Source organism: Gorilla gorilla, chromosome 16, assembly GCF_029281585.2.
Source record: "Gorilla gorilla gorilla isolate KB3781 chromosome 16, NHGRI_mGorGor1-v2.1_pri, whole genome shotgun sequence".
NCBI lineage: Eukaryota > Metazoa > Chordata > Mammalia > Primates > Hominidae > Gorilla > Gorilla gorilla.
Window position 1 is genome coordinate 14,226,678 of NC_073240.2, and position 22,685 is coordinate 14,249,362.

A 22,685-nucleotide genomic window follows, 5' to 3' on the forward strand; every position below is an offset into this window, starting at 1 on the left:
TGTGATCCTCTTGCCTTGTCCTCCCAAAGTGCTGGGATAACAGGCCTGAGCCAAGACACATATTTTTTAAATGAAGAAAAATTTCAAAGGTACTCTGCTTGGTACAATAGTCAAATATATAAATTCAGGAATAAAACCTAACCATGAAACATATTTATAACTGCAGATGGAAAATACAGAGGACAATTGTTTAAATAACATATTTGGGAAGCATTAACTAGTAATTTGAAGAGTTCCCATTGGACAGGCTAGTATGAACATACCTTGAATGCAGCAACACAGGTTCCCCAGAAGAAAAATCTAAATCAGGGAACATGAAACCACAAAGGTTCAATCAGCTCTGACCTTCCAAAAACTCAGCACAGACAGTGGCACTTAGGACCAAGGGCAGGAGATCCCTAACCCCATCACCATGGCGATAGGGCATAAACATTCCAGGGTGAAGGTACAATCCACATTGTGAGGTCCAACTGCTGCCAGGCAGACAGCAGTGCTTTTACATGTACAGGAAGGTCATGGAAGGCTCAGTGTTTTGTTTCAAAAACTGAATCCCAAGCCCACATATTACTATGCTGTGCTTCTTGAAATAAGTTATGAGATGGGAAATAGGGCAACCCCAAATATACATATATACATATATATATGTGTGTATGTGTAAATATATATAATTATGTATCACGTAATATATATAACATATATAATATGTATAATATATATATCTTCCCTTTACATCCTGCAAACTTATATTACATATAATATATTATGAATAATATAATATATAATTATTACATAATAATTATCTATACCATAATACACATAATAATATACAATTATATACTATGTAATATATAACTACTTATATAATTACATAATTATATAAATAATTATGCATAGTATATATTATATAATATATATAACGTATAATATAACATATATAACATGTTATATAATGTATAATATCTAAAATCTAATACATTATCTGATACACAACATCTAATATATAATACATTATATAATATATAACCCATTATGTAATATATGATATATAAGACATTTTATATAATATGTAACATGTTATATGTAACATCTTAAATAATATGTAATATATGATAATATAATATATATTATATTATATAGGACATATATGTAATATGATATATAATATAGTATGTGTACCAATAATATAACATATATTATGACATATTATATATAATCTATTATGAAATATTATATATAATACTTCACATAATCTTTTACAGTACACTGTCATATAATTATACATAACATATAACATACATAATATGTATCATATATGAAATATAACATATATCGTATATGAAACAATATATATCATACATGATATATTATATTTCATATGTGATATATTATATATCATATGCCATATATAATATATTAAATATTTATCAAATATTGGATATATTATATTATATATTAAATACATGATATGTTATAAATACTATATTACATATAATATATACCATATCTTATATATTATATATCATATATTCTATATAATATATATCATATGTTACATATAATATATATCATATGTATTTTATATCATAAATTATGTTTTATATCATATATTACATGTAATATATATCATATCTTATATAATATGTACCGCATGTTATTTAATATATATCTAATATTATATAGAATATATAACGCATGATATATTACATTATATATCATATATTATATTATATATCATATATTACAGAATACATACCATATATTATATAATATGTATCACATATTAAATATGTAACATATTATATAATGTATATCATATATATTACATATGGTATATTTTACATATGATAGATAATTTACATATCATGTAATATTTATATATTATATAGTAAATAATATATTTTATTTAGTATATGTTATAGGTAATATATCTCTCATATATTTAGTATATATAATATCTCATTTATATTAATATTTTGCATATAATAAATAATACATTATACAGAATATTTATCACATACTCAATATACATAGTATATATTAAACATCTAAGACATGTAATATATTATATACAATATACATCATTTACATGTCAGGAAATATATATATGTCGTTGCATAATATATTTTATGTAATATATTTTTTATATTATATCTATTTTATATTATGTGAAATATACTACATTATATATTATATGTAACAAATATATATAACATATAATAGATTCTATATTACATGTAATAAATACATATAACATATAATGTATAATTATGTGTAATATGTTATGCATTATATGTAATATTATATATAATATACATTATATGTAATATTATATATAATATACATTATATATAATGAGACAAAATATATATTAAATATTTATATTAAGATATATTACATATTATATATGTATTATATACGACATCTATAATATATAATATATAATGTATCTATGATATATATAATATATATTTAATTTATTTTTAGACGGAGTCTTCTGTTGCACAGGCTGGAGTACAATGGCTCCATCTTGGCTGACTGCAACCTCTCCCTCACGGGTTCAAGTGATTGTCCTACCTCAGCCTCCCAGGTAACTGCGACTACACCGCACTGGGACTACAGCAGCTGCCACCATGCCTGGCTTATTTTTTGTATTTTTAGTAGAGACCGGGCTTCACTGCATTGCCCACGATGGGCTTGATCTCCTTTCCTTGTGATCCTCTTGCCTTGTCCTCCCAAAGTACTGGGATAACAGGCCTGAGCCAAGACACATGTTTTTTAAATGAAGAAACATTTCAAAGGTACTCTGCTTGGTACAATAATCAAATATATAAATTCAGGAATAAAACCTAACCATGAAACATATTTATAACTGCAGATGGAAAATACAGAGGACAATTGTTTAAATAACATATTTGGAAAGCATTAACTAGTAATTTGAAGAGTTCGCATTGGACAGGCTACTATGAACATACCTTGAATGCAGCAACACAGGTTCCCCAGAAGAAAAATCTAAATCAGGGAACATGAAACCACAAAGGTTCAATCTGCTCTGACCTTCCAAAAACTCAGCACAGACAGTGGCACTTAGGACCAAGGGCAGGAGATCCCTAACCCCATCACCATGGCGATAGGGCATAAACATTCCAGGGTGAAGGTACAATCCACATTGTGAGGTCCAACTGCTGACAGGCAGACAGCAGGGCTTTTACATGTACAGGAAGGTCATGGAAGGCTCAGTGTTTTGTTTCAAAAACTGAATCCCAAGCCCACATATTACTATGCTGTGCTTCTTGAAATAAGTTATGAGATGGGAAATAGGGCACTCCAAATATACATATATAAATACATATATATGTGTGTATGTGAAAATATATATATATAAATATATATGTGTGACTGTGTAAATATATATAATTATATATCATGTAATATATATAACATATATAATATGTATAATATATAAAACTTCCCTTTACATCCTGCATCCGTATATTACATATAATATATGATGAATAACATAATATATAATTATTACATAATGATTATAACATAATACACATAATATGCAATAATATACTATGTAATATATACTTATATAATTATATGATTATATAAATAATTATGCATAGTATATATTATATAACATATAACGTATAATATAAAATATATAACATGTTATATAATGTATAATATCTAAAATCTAATACATTATATGATACATAACGTCTAATATAGACTACATTATATAATATATAATCCATTATGTAATATATAAGATATATAAGATATTTTATATAATATGTAACGTTATATGTAACATGTTAAATAATATGTAATATATTATGTCATAATATAATATATATTATATTATATAGGACACATATGTAATATGATATATAATATTATAGTATGTGTACCAATAATATAACATATATTATGACATATTATATATAATCTACTATGATATATCATATATAATACTTAACATAATCTTTTACTGTACACTGTTATATAATTATACATAATACATAACATATATATGTATCATATATGAAACATAACATATATGGTATATGAAACAATATATATCATACATGATATATTATATTTCATATATGATATATATCATATACCATATAATATATTAAATATCAAATATTATATATATAGTATATATTAAATATATGATGTTATATATCCTATATTACATATAATATATATCATATATTATATATCATATATTCTATACAATATATGGAATATCTTATGTTTAATATAAATCATATATATTTTATATCATAAATTATGTGTTTTATATCATATATTATATGTAATATATATCATATCTTATATAATATGTATCGCATTTTAATATATATCTAATATTATATAGCATATATAACGCAAGATATATATTATATATCATATATTATATTATATATCCTATATTACAGAATACCTACCATATTTTATATAAGATGTATCACATATTATATATATATCAGATACTATATAACGTATATCATATCTTATATATTACATATGGTATATTTTACATATGATATATAATTTACATATCATGTAATATTTATATATTATACACTAAATAATATATTTTAATTAGTATATGTTATAGGTAATATATCTCTAATATATTTGGTATATACAATATCTAATATATATTAACATTTTATATATTATAAACAACATATATAATATCTATCATATATTCAACATACATAGTATATATTAGATATATAAGACATGTAATATATTATATACAATATACACTATCTACATGTCAGGAAATATATATATGTCGTTACATAATATATTTTATGTAATAGATTTTTTCATATTATATCTATTATATATTATGTGAAATGTAATATACTATATGTTATATGTAATAAATATATATAACATATAATGTGTAATTATATGTAATATATTATGCCGTATATTTAACATTATATATAATATACATTATATATGAGACAAAATATATATTATTTATATTAAGATATATTACATACTATATATGTATTATATACGACATCTATAATATATAATGTATCTGTAATATATATTATATATATTTAATTTATTTTTAGACAGAGTCTTGTTGTGTTGCACAGGCTGGAGTGCAATGGCTCCATCTTGGCTGACTGCAACCTCTCCCTCACGGGTTCAAGTGATTGTCCTGCCTCAGCCTCCCAGGTAACTGCGACTACACCGCACTGGGACTACAGCAGCTGCCACCATGCCTGGCTTATTTTTTGTATTTTTAGTAGAGACAGGGCTTCACTGCATTGGCCACGATGGGCTTGATCTCCTTTCCTTGTGATCCTCTTGCCTTGTCCTCCCAAAGTGCTGGGATAACAGGCCTGAGCCAAGACACATATTTTTTAAATGAAGAAAAATTTCAAAGGTACTCTGCTTGGTACAATAGTCAAATATATAAATTCAGGAATAAAACCTAACCATGAAACATATTTATAACTGCAGATGGAAAATACAGAGGACAATTGTTTAAATAACATATTTGGGAAGCATTAACTAGTAATTTGAAGAGTTCCCATTGGACAGGCTAGTATGAACATACCTTGAATGCAGCAACACAGGTTCCCCAGAAGAAAAATCTAAATCAGGGAACATGAAACCACAAAGGTTCAATCAGCTCTGACCTTCCAAAAACTCAGCACAGACAGTGGCACTTAGGACCAAGGGCAGGAGATCCCTAACCCCATCACCATGGCGATAGGGCATAAACATTCCAGGGTGAAGGTACAATCCACATTGTGAGGTCCAACTGCTGCCAGGCAGACAGCAGTGCTTTTACATGTACAGGAAGGTCATGGAAGGCTCAGTGTTTTGTTTCAAAAACTGAATCCCAAGCCCACATATTACTATGCTGTGCTTCTTGAAATAAGTTATGAGATGGGAAATAGGGCAACCCCAAATATACATATATACATATATATATGTGTGTATGTGTAAATATATATAATTATGTATCACGTAATATATATAACATATATAATATGTATAATATATATATCTTCCCTTTACATCCTGCAAACTTATATTACATATAATATATTATGAATAATATAATATATAATTATTACATAATAATTATCTATACCATAATACACATAATAATATACAATTATATACTATGTAATATATAACTACTTATATAATTACATAATTATATAAATAATTATGCATAGTATATATTATATAATATATATAACGTATAATATAACATATATAACATGTTATATAATGTATAATATCTAAAATCTAATACATTATCTGATACACAACATCTAATATATAATACATTATATAATATATAACCCATTATGTAATATATGATATATAAGACATTTTATATAATATGTAACATGTTATATGTAACATCTTAAATAATATGTAATATATGATAATATAATATATATTATATTATATAGGACATATATGTAATATGATATATAATATAGTATGTGTACCAATAATATAACATATATTATGACATATTATATATAATCTATTATGAAATATTATATATAATACTTCACATAATCTTTTACAGTACACTGTCATATAATTATACATAACATATAACATACATAATATGTATCATATATGAAATATAACATATATCGTATATGAAACAATATATATCATACATGATATATTATATTTCATATGTGATATATTATATATCATATGCCATATATAATATATTAAATATTTATCAAATATTGGATATATTATATTATATATTAAATACATGATATGTTATAAATACTATATTACATATAATATATACCATATCTTATATATTATATATCATATATTCTATATAATATATATCATATGTTACATATAATATATATCATATGTATTTTATATCATAAATTATGTTTTATATCATATATTATATGTAATATATATCATATCTTATATAATATGTACCGCATGTTATTTAATATATATCTAATATTATATAGAATATATAACGCATGATATATTACATTATATATCATATATTATATTATATATCATATATTACAGAATACATACCATATATTATATAATATGTATCACATATTAAATATGTAACATATTATATAATGTATATCATATATATTAAATATGGTATATTTTACATATGATAGATAATTTACATATCATGTAATATTTATATATTATATAGTAAATAATATATTTTATTTAGTATATGTTATAGGTAATATATCTCTCATATATTTAGTATATATAATATCTCATTTATATTAATATTTTGTATATAATAAATAATACATTATACAGAATATTTATCACATACTCAATATACATAGTATATATTAAACATCTAAGACATGTAATATATTATATACAATATACATCATTTACATGTCAGGAAATATATATATGTCGTTGCATAATATATTTTATGTAATATATTTTTTATATTATATCTATTTTATATTATGTGAAATATACTACATTATATATTATATGTAACAAATATATATAACATATAATAGATTCTATATTACATGTAATAAATACATATAACATATAATGTATAATTATGTGTAATATGTTATGCATTATATGTAATATTATATATAATATACATTATATGTAATATTATATATAATATACATTATATATAATGAGACAAAATATATATTAAATATTTATATTAAGATATATTACATATTATATATGTATTATATACGACATCTATAATATATAATATATAATGTATCTATGATATATATAATATATATTTAATTTATTTTTAGACGGAGTCTTCTGTTGCACAGGCTGGAGTACAATGGCTCCATCTTGGCTGACTGCAACCTCTCCCTCACGGGTTCAAGTGATTGTCCTACCTCAGCCTCCCAGGTAACTGCGACTACACCGCACTGGGACTACAGCAGCTGCCACCATGCCTGGCTTATTTTTTGTATTTTTAGTAGAGACCGGGCTTCACTGCATTGCCCACGATGGGCTTGATCTCCTTTCCTTGTGATCCTCTTGCCTTGTCCTCCCAAAGTACTGGGATAACAGGCCTGAGCCAAGACACATGTTTTTTAAATGAAGAAACATTTCAAAGGTACTCTGCTTGGTACAATAATCAAATATATAAATTCAGGAATAAAACCTAACCATGAAACATATTTATAACTGCAGATGGAAAATACAGAGGACAATTGTTTAAATAACATATTTGGAAAGCATTAACTAGTAATTTGAAGAGTTCGCATTGGACAGGCTACTATGAACATACCTTGAATGCAGCAACACAGGTTCCCCAGAAGAAAAATCTAAATCAGGGAACATGAAACCACAAAGGTTCAATCTGCTCTGACCTTCCAAAAACTCAGCACAGACAGTGGCACTTAGGACCAAGGGCAGGAGATCCCTAACCCCATCACCATGGCGATAGGGCATAAACATTCCAGGGTGAAGGTACAATCCACATTGTGAGGTCCAACTGCTGACAGGCAGACAGCAGGGCTTTTACATGTACAGGAAGGTCATGGAAGGCTCAGTGTTTTGTTTCAAAAACTGAATCCCAAGCCCACATATTACTATGCTGTGCTTCTTGAAATAAGTTATGAGATGGGAAATAGGGCACTCCAAATATACATATATAAATACATATATATGTGTGTATGTGAAAATATATATATATAAATATATATGTGTGACTGTGTAAATATATATAATTATATATCATGTAATATATATAACATATATAATATGTATAATATATAAAACTTCCCTTTACATCCTGCATCCGTATATTACATATAATATATGATGAATAACATAATATATAATTATTACATAATGATTATAACATAATACACATAATATGCAATAATATACTATGTAATATATACTTATATAATTATATGATTATATAAATAATTATGCATAGTATATATTATATAACATATAACGTATAATATAAAATATATAACATGTTATATAATGTATAATATCTAAAATCTAATACATTATATGATACATAACGTCTAATATAGACTACATTATATAATATATAATCCATTATGTAATATATAAGATATATAAGATATTTTATATAATATGTAACGTTATATGTAACATGTTAAATAATATGTAATATATTATGTCATAATATAATATATATTATATTATATAGGACACATATGTAATATGATATATAATATTATAGTATGTGTACCAATAATATAACATATATTATGACATATTATATATAATCTACTATGATATATCATATATAATACTTAACATAATCTTTTACTGTACACTGTTATATAATTATACATAATACATAACATATATATGTATCATATATGAAACATAACATATATGGTATATGAAACAATATATATCATACATGATATATTATATTTCATATATGATATATATCATATACCATATAATATATTAAATATCAAATATTATATATATAGTATATATTAAATATATGATGTTATATATCCTATATTACATATAATATATATCATATATTATATATCATATATTCTATACAATATATGGAATATCTTATGTTTAATATAAATCATATATATTTTATATCATAAATTATGTGTTTTATATCATATATTATATGTAATATATATCATATCTTATATAATATGTATCACATTTTAATATATATCTAATATTATATCGCATATATAACGCAAGATATATATTATATATCATATATTATATTATATATCCTATATTACAGAATACCTACCATATTTTATATAAGATGTATCACATATTAAATATATATCAGATACTATATAACGTATATCATATCTTATATATTACATATGGTATATTTTACATATGATATATAATTTACATATCATGTAATATTTATATATTATACACTAAATAATATATTTTAATTAGTATATGTTATAGGTAATATATCTCTAATATATTTGGTATATACAATATCTAATATATATTAACATTTTATATATTATAAACAACATATATAATATCTATCATATATTCAACATACATAGTATATATTAGATATGTAAGACATGTAATATATTATATACAATATACACTATCTACATGTCAGGAAATATATATATGTCGTTACATAATATATTTTATGTAATAGATTTTTTCATATTATATCTATTATATATTATGTGAAATATAATATATTATATATTATATGTAATAAATATATATAACATATAATGTGTAATTATATGTAATATATTATGCAGTATATGTAACATTATATATAATATACATTATATATGAGACAAAATATATATTAAATATTTATATTAAGATATATTACATACTATATATGTATTATATACGACATCTATAATATGTAATGTATCTGTGATATATATTATATATATTTAATTTATTTTTAGACAGAGTCTTGTTGTGTTGCACAGGCTGGAGTGCAATGGCTCCATCTTGGCTGACTGCAACCTCTCCCTCACGGGTTCAAGTGATTGTCCTGCCTCAGCCTCCCAGGTAACTGCGACTACACCGCACTGGGACTACAGCAGCTGCCACCATGCCTGGCTTATTTTTTGTATTTTTAGTAGAGACAGGGCTTCACTGCATTGGCCACGATGGGCTTGATCTCCTTTCCTTGTGATCCTCTTGCCTTGTCCTCCCAAAGTGCTGGGATAACAGGCCTGAGCCAAGACACATATTTTTTAAATGAAGAAAAATTTCAAAGGTACTCTGCTTGGTACAATAGTCAAATATATAAATTCAGGAATAAAACCTAACCATGAAACATATTTATAACTGCAGATGGAAAATACAGAGGACAATTGTTTAAATAACATATTTGGGAAGCATTAACTAGTAATTTGAAGAGTTCCCATTGGACAGGCTAGTATGAACATACCTTGAATGCAGCAACACAGGTTCCCCAGAAGAAAAATCTAAATCAGGGAACATGAAACCACAAAGGTTCAATCAGCTCTGACCTTCCAAAAACTCAGCACAGACAGTGGCACTTAGGACCAAGGGCAGGAGATCCCTAACCCCATCACCATGGCGATAGGGCATAAACATTCCAGGGTGAAGGTACAATCCACATTGTGAGGTCCAACTGCTGCCAGGCAGACAGCAGTGCTTTTACATGTACAGGAAGGTCATGGAAGGCTCAGTGTTTTGTTTCAAAAACTGAATCCCAAGCCCACATATTACTATGCTGTGCTTCTTGAAATAAGTTATGAGATGGGAAATAGGGCAACCCCAAATATACATATATACATATATATATGTGTGTATGTGTAAATATATATAATTATGTATCACGTAATATATATAACATATATAATATGTATAATATATATATCTTCCCTTTACATCCTGCAAACTTATATTACATATAATATATTATGAATAATATAATATATAATTATTACATAATAATTATCTATACCATAATACACATAATAATATACAATTATATACTATGTAATACATAACTACTTATATAATTACATAATTATATAAATAATTATACATAGTATATATTATATAATAAATAACGTATAATATAACATATATAACATGTTATATAATGTATAATATCTAAAATCTAATACATTATCTGATACACAACATCTAATATATAATACATTATATAATATATAACCCATTATGTAATATATGATATATAAGACATTTTATATAATATGTAACATGTTATATGTAACATCTTAAATAATATGTAATATATGATAATATAATATATATTATATTATATAGGACATATATGTAATATGATATATAATATAGTATGTGTACCAATAATATAACATATATTATGACATATTATATATAATCTATTATGAAATATTATATATAATACTTCACATAATCTTTTACAGTACACTGTTATATAATTATACATAACATAACATACATAATATGTATCATATATGAAATATAACATATATTGTATATGAAACAATATATATCATACATGATATATTATATTTCATATGTGATATATTATATATCATATGCCATATATAATATATTAAATATTTATCAAATATTAGATACATTATATTATATATTAAATATATGATATGTTATAAATACTATATTACATATAATATATACCATATCTTATATATTATATATCATATATTCTATATAATATATATCATATGTTACATATAATATATATCATATATATTTTATATCATAAATTATGTTTTATATCATATATTATATGTAGTATATATCATATCTTATATAATATGTACCGCATGTTATTTAATATATATCTAATATTATATAGAATATATAACGCATGATATATTACATTATATATCATATATTATATTATATATCATATATTACAGAATACATACCATATATTATATAATATGTATCACATATTAAATATGTAACATATTATATAATGTATATCATATATATTACATATGGTATATTTTACATATGATAGATAATTTACATATCATGTAATATTTATATATTATATAGTAAATAATATATTTTATTTAGTATATGTTATAGGTAATATATCTCTCATATATTTAGTATATATAATATCTCATTTATATTAATATTTTGTATATAATAAATAATACATTATATAGAATATTTATCATATACTCAATATACATAGTATATATTAAACATCTAAGACATGTAATATATTATATACAATATACATCATTTACATGTCAGGAAATATATATATGTCGTTGCATAATATATTTTATGTAATATATTTTTTTATATTATATCTATTTTATATTATGTGAAATATACTACATTATATATTATATGTAACAAATATATATAACATATAATAAATTCTATATTACATGTAATAAATACATATAACATATAATGTATAATTATGTGTAATATGTTATGCATTATATGTAATATTATATATAATATACATTATATGTAATATTATATATAATATACATTATATATAATGAGACAAAATATATATTAAATATTTATATTAAGATATATTACATATTATATATGTATTATATACGACATCTATAATATATAATATATAATGTATCTATGATATATATTATATATATTTAATTTATTTTTAGACGGAGTCTTCTGTTGCACAGGCTGGAGTACAATGGCTCCATCTTGGCTGACTGCAACCTCTCCCTCACGGGTTCAAGTGATTGTCCTACCTCAGCCTCCCAGGTAACTGCGACTACACCGCACTGGGACTACAGCAGCTGCCACCATGCCTGGCTTATTTTTTGTATTTTTAGTAGAGACCGGGCTTCACTGCATTGCCCACGATGGGCTTGATCTCCTTTCCTTGTGATCCTCTTGCCTTGTCCTCCCAAAGTGCTGGGACAACAGGCCTGAGCCAAGACACATGTTTTTTAAATGAAGAAAAATTTCAAAGGTACTCTGCTTGGTACAATAATCAAATATATAAATTCAGGAATAAAACCTAACCATGAAACATATTTATAACTGCAGATGGAAAATACAGAGGACAATTGTTTAAATAACATATTTGGAAAGCATTAACTAGTAATTTGAAGAGTTCGCATTGGACAGGCTACTATGAACATACCTTGAATGCAGCAACACAGGTTCCCCAGAAGAAAAATCTAAATCAGGGAACATGAAACCACAAAGGTTCAATCTGCTCTGACCTTCCAAAAACTCAGCACAGACAGTGGCACTTAGGACCAAGGGCAGGAGATCCCTAACCCCATCACCATGGCGATAGGGCATAAACATTCCAGGGTGAAGGTACAATCCACATTGTGAGGTCCAACTGCTGACAGGCAGACAGCAGGGCTTTTACATGTACAGGAAGGTCATGGAAGGCTCAGTGTTTTGTTTCAAAAACTGAATCCCAAGCCCACATATTACTATGCTGTGCTTCTTGAAATAAGTTATGAGATGGGAAATAGGGCACTCCAAATATACATATATAAATACATATATATGTGTGTATGTGAAAATATATATATATAAATATATATATGTGTGACTGTGTATATATATATAATTATATATCATGTAATATATATAACATATATAATATGTATAATATATAAAACTTCCCTTTACATCCTGCATCCGTATATTACATATATGATGAATAATATAATATATAATTATTACATAATGATTATAACATAATACACATAATATGCAATAATATACTATGTAATATATACTTATATAATTATATGATTATATAAATAATTATGCATAGTATATATTATATAACATATAACGTATAATATAAAATATATAACATGTTATATAATGTATAATATCTAAAATCTAATACATTATATGATACATAACGTCTAATATAGACTACATTATATAATATATAATCCATTATGTAATATATAAGATATATAAGATATTTTATATAATATGTAACGTTATATGTAACATGTTAAATAATATGTAATATATTATGTCATAATATAATATATATTATATTATATAGGACACATATGTAATATGATATATAATATTATAGTATGTGTACCAATAATATAACATATATTATGACATATTATATATAATCTACTATGATATATCATATATAATACTTAACATAATCTTTAACAGTACACTGTTATATAATTATACATAATATATAACATATATATGTATCATATATGAAACATAACATATATGGTATATGAAACAATATATATCATACATGATATATTATATTTCATATATGATATATATCATATACCATATATAATATATTAAATATCAAATATATATATAGTATATATTAAATATATGATGTTATATATCCTATATTACATATAATATATATCATATATTATATATCATATATTCTATATAATATATGGAATATCTTATGTTTAATATATATCATATATATTTTATATCATAAATTATGTGTTTTATATCATATATTATATGTAATATATATCATATCTTATATAATCTGTATCGCATTTTAATATATATCTAATATTATATAGCATATATAACGCAAGATATATATTATATATCATATATTATATTATATATCCTATATTACAGAATACCTACCATATTTTATATAAGATGTATCACATATTAAATATATATCAGATACTATATAACGTATATCATATCTTATATATTACATATGGTATATTTTACATATGATATATAATTTACATATCATGTAATATTTATATATTATATACTAAATAATATATTTTAATTAGTATATGTTATAGGTAATATATCTCTCTTATATTTGGTATATACAATATCTAATATATATTAACATTTTATATATTATAAACAACATATATAATATCTATCATATATTCAACATACATAGTATATATTAGATATATAAGACATGTAATATATTATATACAATATACACTATCTACATGTCAGGAAATATATATATGTCGTTACATAATATATTTTATGTAATAGATTTTTTCATATTATATCTATTATATATTATGTGAAATGTAATATATTATATGTTATATGTAATAAATATATATAACATATAATGTGTAATTATATGTAATATATTATGCAGTATATGTAACATTATATATAATATACATTATATATGAGACAAAATATATATTATTTATATTAAGATATATTACATACTATATATGTATTATATACGACATCTATAATATATAATGTATCTGTAATATATATTATATATATTTAATTTATTTTTAGACAGAGTCTTGTTGTGTTGCACAGGCTGGAGTGCAATGGCTCCATCTTGGCTGACTGCAACCTCTCCCTCACGGGTTCAAGTGATTGTCCTGCCTCAGCCTCCCAGGTAACTGCGACTACACCGCACTGGGACTACAGCAGCTGCCACCATGCCTGGCTTATTTTTTGTATTTTTAGTAGAGACAGGGCTTCACTGCATTGGCCACGATGGGCTTGATCTCCTTTCCTTGTGATCCTCTTGCCTTGTCCTCCCAAAGTGCTGGGATAACAGGCCTGAGCCAAGACACATATTTTTTAAATGAAGAAAAATTTCAAAGGTACTCTGCTTGGTACAATAGTCAAATATATAAATTCAGGAATAAAACCTAACCATGAAACATATTTATAACTACAGATGGAAAATACAGAGGACAATTGTTTAAATAACATATTTGGGAAGCATTAACTAGTAATTTGAAGAGTTCCCATTGGACAGGCTAGTATGAACATACCTTGAATGCAGCAACACAGGTTCCCCAGAAGAAAAATCTAAATCAGGGAACATGAAACCACAAAGGTTCAATCAGCTCTGACCTTCCAAAAACTCAGCACAGACAGTGGCACTTAGGACCAAGGGCAGGAGATCCCTAACCCCATCACCATGGCGATAGGGCATAAACATTCCAGGGTGAAGGTACAATCCACATTGTGAGGTCCAACTGCTGCCAGGCAGACAGCAGTGCTTTTACATGTACAGGAAGGTCATGGAAGGCTCAGTGTTTTGTTTCAAAAACTGAATCCCAAGCCCACATATTACTATGCTGTGCTTCTTGAAATAAGTTATGAGATGGGAAATAGGGCAACCCCAAATATACATATATACATATATATATGTGTGTATGTGTAAATATATATAATTATGTATCACGTAATATATATAACATATATAATATGTATAATATATATATCTTCCCTATACATCCTGCAAACTTATATTACATATAATATATTATGAATAATATAATATATAATTATTACATAATAATTATCTATACCATAATACACATAATAATATACAATTATATACTATGTAATATATAACTACTTATATAATTACATAATTATATAAATAATTATGCATAGTATATATTATATAATATATATAACGTATAATATAACATATATAACATGTTATATAAAGTATAATATCTAAAATCTAATACATTATCTGATACACAACCTCTAATATATAATACATTATATAATATATAACCCATTATGTAATATATGATATATAAGACATTTTATATAATATGTAACATGTTATATGTAACATCTTAAATAATATGTAATATATGATAATATAATATATATTATATTATATAGGACATATATGTAATATGATATATAATATAGTATGTGTACCAATAATATAACATATATTATGACATATTATATATAATCTATTATGAAATATTATATATAATACTTCAAATAATCTTTTACAGTACACTGTTATATGATTATACATAACATATAACATACATAATATGTATCATATATGAAATATAACATATATCGTATATGAAACAATATATATCATACATGATATATTATATTTCATGTGATATATTATATATCATATGCCATATATAATATATTAAATATTCATCAAATATTAGATATATTATATTATATATTAAATATATGATATGTTATAAATACTATATTACATATAATATATACCATATCTTATATATTATATATCATATATTCTATATAATATATATCATATGTTACATATAATATATATCATATATATTTTATATCATAAATTATGTTTTATATAATATATTATATGTAATATATATCATATCTTATATAATATGTACCGCATGTTATTTAATATATATCTAATATTATATAGAATATATAACGCATGATATATTACATTATATATCATATATTATATTATATATCATATATTACAGAATACATACCATATATTATATAATATGTATCACATATTAAATATGTAACATATTATATAATGTATATCATATATATTACATATGGTATATTTTACATATGATAGATAATTTACATATCATGTAATATTTATATATTATATAGTAAATAATATATTTTATTTAGTATATGTTATAGGTAATATATCTCTCATATATTTAGTATATATAATATCTCATTTATATTAATATTTTGTATATAATAAATAATACATTATATAGAATATTTATCATATACTCAATATACATAGTATATATTAAACATCTAAGACATGTAATATATTATATACACTATACATCATTTACATGTCAGGAAATATATATATGTCGTTGCATAATATATTTTATGTAATATATTTTTTTATATTATATCTATTTTATATTATGTGAAATATACTACATTATATATTATATGTAACCAATATATATAACATATAATAGATTCTATATTACATGTAATAAATACATATAACATATAATGTATAATTATGTGTAATATGTTATGCATTATATGTAATATTATATATAATATACATTATATGTAATATTATATATAATATACATTATATGTTATATTATATATAATATACATTATATATAATGAGACAAAATATATATTAAATATTTATATTAAGATATATTACATATTATATATGTATTATATACGACATCTATAATATATAATATATAATGTATCTATGATATATATTATATATATTTAATTTATTTTTAGACGGAGTCTTCTGTTGCACAGGCTGGAGTACAATGGCTCCATATAGGCTGACTGCAACCTCTCCCTCACGGGTTCAAGTGATTGTCCTACCTCAGCCTCCCAGGTAACTGCGACTACACCGCACTGGGACTACAGCAGCTGCCACCATGCCTGGCTTATTTTTTGTATTTTTAGTAGAGACCGGGCTTCACTGCATTGCCCACGATGGGCTTGATCTCCTTTCCTTGTGATCCTCTTGCCTTGTCCTCCCAAAGTGCTGGGATAACAGGCCTGAGCCAAGACACATGTTTTTTAAATGAAGAAAAATTTCAAAGGTACTCTGCTTGGTACAATAATCAAATATATAAATTCAGGAATAAAACCTAACCATGAAACATATTTATAACCGCAGATGGAAAATACAGAGGACAATTGTTTAAATAACATATTTGGAAAGCATTAACTAGTAATTTGAAGAGTTCGCATTGGACAGGCTACTATGAACATACCTTGAATGCAGCAACACAGGTTCCCCAGAAGAAAAATCTAAATCAGGGAACATGAAACCACAAAGGTTCAATCTGCTCTGACCTTCCAAAAACTCAGCACAGACAGTGGCACTTAGGACCAAGGGCAGGAGATCCCTAACCCCATCACCATGGCGATAGGGCATAAACATTCCAGGGTGAAGGTACAATCCACATTGTGAGGTCCAACTGCTGCCAGGCAGACAGCAGGGCTTTTACATGTACAGGAAGGTCATGGAAGGCTCAGTGTTTTGTTTCAAAAACTGAATCCCAAGCCCACATATTACTATGCTGTGCTTCTTGAAATATGTTATGAGATGGGAAATAGGGCACTCCAAATATACATATATAAATACATATATATGTGTGTATGTGAAAATATATATATATAAATATATATATGTGTGACTGTGTATATATATATAATTATATATCATGTAATATATATAACATATATAATATGTATAATATATAAAACTTCCCTTTACATCCTGCATCCGTATATTACATATATGATGAATAATATAATATATAATTATTACATAATGATTATAACATAATACACATAATATGCAATAATATACTATGTAATATATACTTATATAATTATATAATTATATAAATAATTATGCATAGTATATATTATATAACATATAACGTATAATATAAAATATATAACATGTTATATAATGTATAATATCTAAAATCTAATACATTATATGATACATAACGTCTAATAGAGACTACATTATATAATATATAATCCATTATGTAATATATGATATATAAGATATTTTATATAATATGTAACGTTATATGTAACATGTTAAATAATATGTAATATATTATGTCATAATATAATATATATTATATTATATAGGACACATATGTAATATGATATATAATATTATAGTATGTGTACCAATAATATAACATATATTATGACATATTATATATAATCTACTATGATATATCATATATAATACTTAACATAATCTTTTACAGTACACTGTTATATAATTATACATAATATATAACATATATATGTATCATATATGAAACATAACATATATGGTATATGAAACAATATATATCATACATGATATATTATATTTCATATATGATATATATCATATACCATATATAATATATTAAATATCAAATATATATAGTATATATTAAATATATGATGTTATATATCCTATATTACATATAATATATATCATATATTATATATCATATATTCTATATAATATATGGAATATCTTATGTTTAATATATATCATATATATTTTATATCATAAATTATGTGTTTTATATCATATATTATATGTAATATATATCATATCTTATATAATCTGTATCGCATTTTAATATATATCTAATATTATATAGCATATATAACGCAAGATATATATTATATATCATATATTATATTATATATCCTATATTACAGAATACCTACCATATTTTATATAAGATGTATCACATATTAAATATATATCAGATACTATATAACGTATATCATATCTTATATATTACATATGGTATATTTTACATATGATATATAATTTACATATCATGTAATATTTATATATTATATACTAAATGATATATTTTAATTAGTATATGTTATAGGTAATATATCTCTCATATATTTGGTATATACAATATCTAATATATATTAACATTTTATATATTATAAACAACATATATAATATCTATCATATATTCAACATACATAGTATATATTAGATATATAAGACATGTAATATATTATATACAATATACACTATCTACATGTCAGGAAATATATATATGTCGTTACATAATATATTTTATGTAATAGATTTTTTCATATTATACCTATTATATATTATGTGAAATGTAATATACTATATGTTATATGTAATAAATATATATAACATATAATGTGTAATTATATGTAATATATTATGCAGTATATTTAACATTATATATAATATACATTATATATGAGACAAAATATATATTATTTATATTAAGATATATTACATACTATATATGTATTATATACGACATCTATAATATATAATGTATCTGTAATATATATTATATATATTTAATTTATTTTTAGACAGAGTCTTGTTGTGTTGCACAGGCTGGAGTGCAATGGCTCCATCTTGGCTGACTGCAACCTCTCCCTCACGGGTTCAAGTGATTGTCCTGCCTCAGCCTCCCAGGTAACTGCGACTACACCGCACTGGGACTACAGCAGCTGCCACCATGCCTGGCTTATTTTTTGTATTTTTAGTAGAGACAGGGCTTCACTGCATTGGCCACGATGGGCTTGATCTCCTTTCCTTGTGATCCTCTTGCCTTGTCCTCCCAAAGTGCTGGGATAACAGGCCTGAGCCAAGACACATATTTTTTAAATGAAGAAAAATTTCAAAGGTACTCTGCTTGGTACAATAGTCAAATATATAAATTCAGGAATAAAACCTAACCATGAAACATATTTATAACTGCAGATGGAAAATACAGAGGACAATTGTTTAAATAACATATTTGGGAAGCATTAACTAGTAATTTGAAGAGTTCCCATTGGACAGGCTAGTATGAACATACCTTGAATGCAGCAACACAGGTTCCCCAGAAGAAAAATCTAAATCAGGGAACATGAAACCACAAAGGTTCAATCAGCTCTGACCTTCCAAAAACTCAGCACAGACAGTGGCACTTAGGACCAAGGGCAGGAGATCCCTAACCCCATCACCATGGCGATAGGGCATAAACATTCCAGGGTGAAGGTACAATCCACATTGTGAGGTCCAACTGCTGCCAGGCAGACAGCAGTGCTTTTACATGTACAGGAAGGTCATGGAAGGCTCAGTGTTTTGTTTCAAAAACTGAATCCCAAGCCCACATATTACTATGCTGTGCTTCTTGAAATAAGTTATGAGATGGGAAATAGGGCAACCCCAAATATACATATATACATATATATATGTGTGTATGTGTAAATATATATAATTATGTATCACGTAATATATATAACATATATAATATGTATAATATATATATCTTCCCTTTACATCCTGCAAACTTATATTACATATAATATATTATGAATAATATAATATATAATTATTACATAATAATTATCTATACCATAATACACATAATAATATACAATTATATACTATGTAATATATAACTACTTATATAATTACATAATTATATAAATAATTATGCATAGTATATATTATATAATATATATAACGTATAATATAACATATATAACATGTTATATAAAGTATAATATCTAAAATCTAATACATTATCTGATACACAACCTCTAATATATAATACATTATATAATATATAACCCATTATGTAATATATGATATATAAGACATTTTATATAATATGTAACATGTTATATGTAACATCTTAAATAATATGTAATATATGATAATATAATATATATTATATTATATAGGACATATATGTAATATGATATATAATATAGTATGTGTACCAATAATATAACATATATTATGACATATTATATATAATCTATTATGAAATATTATATATAATACTTCAAATAATCTTTTACAGTACACTGTTATATGATTATACATAACATATAACATACATAAT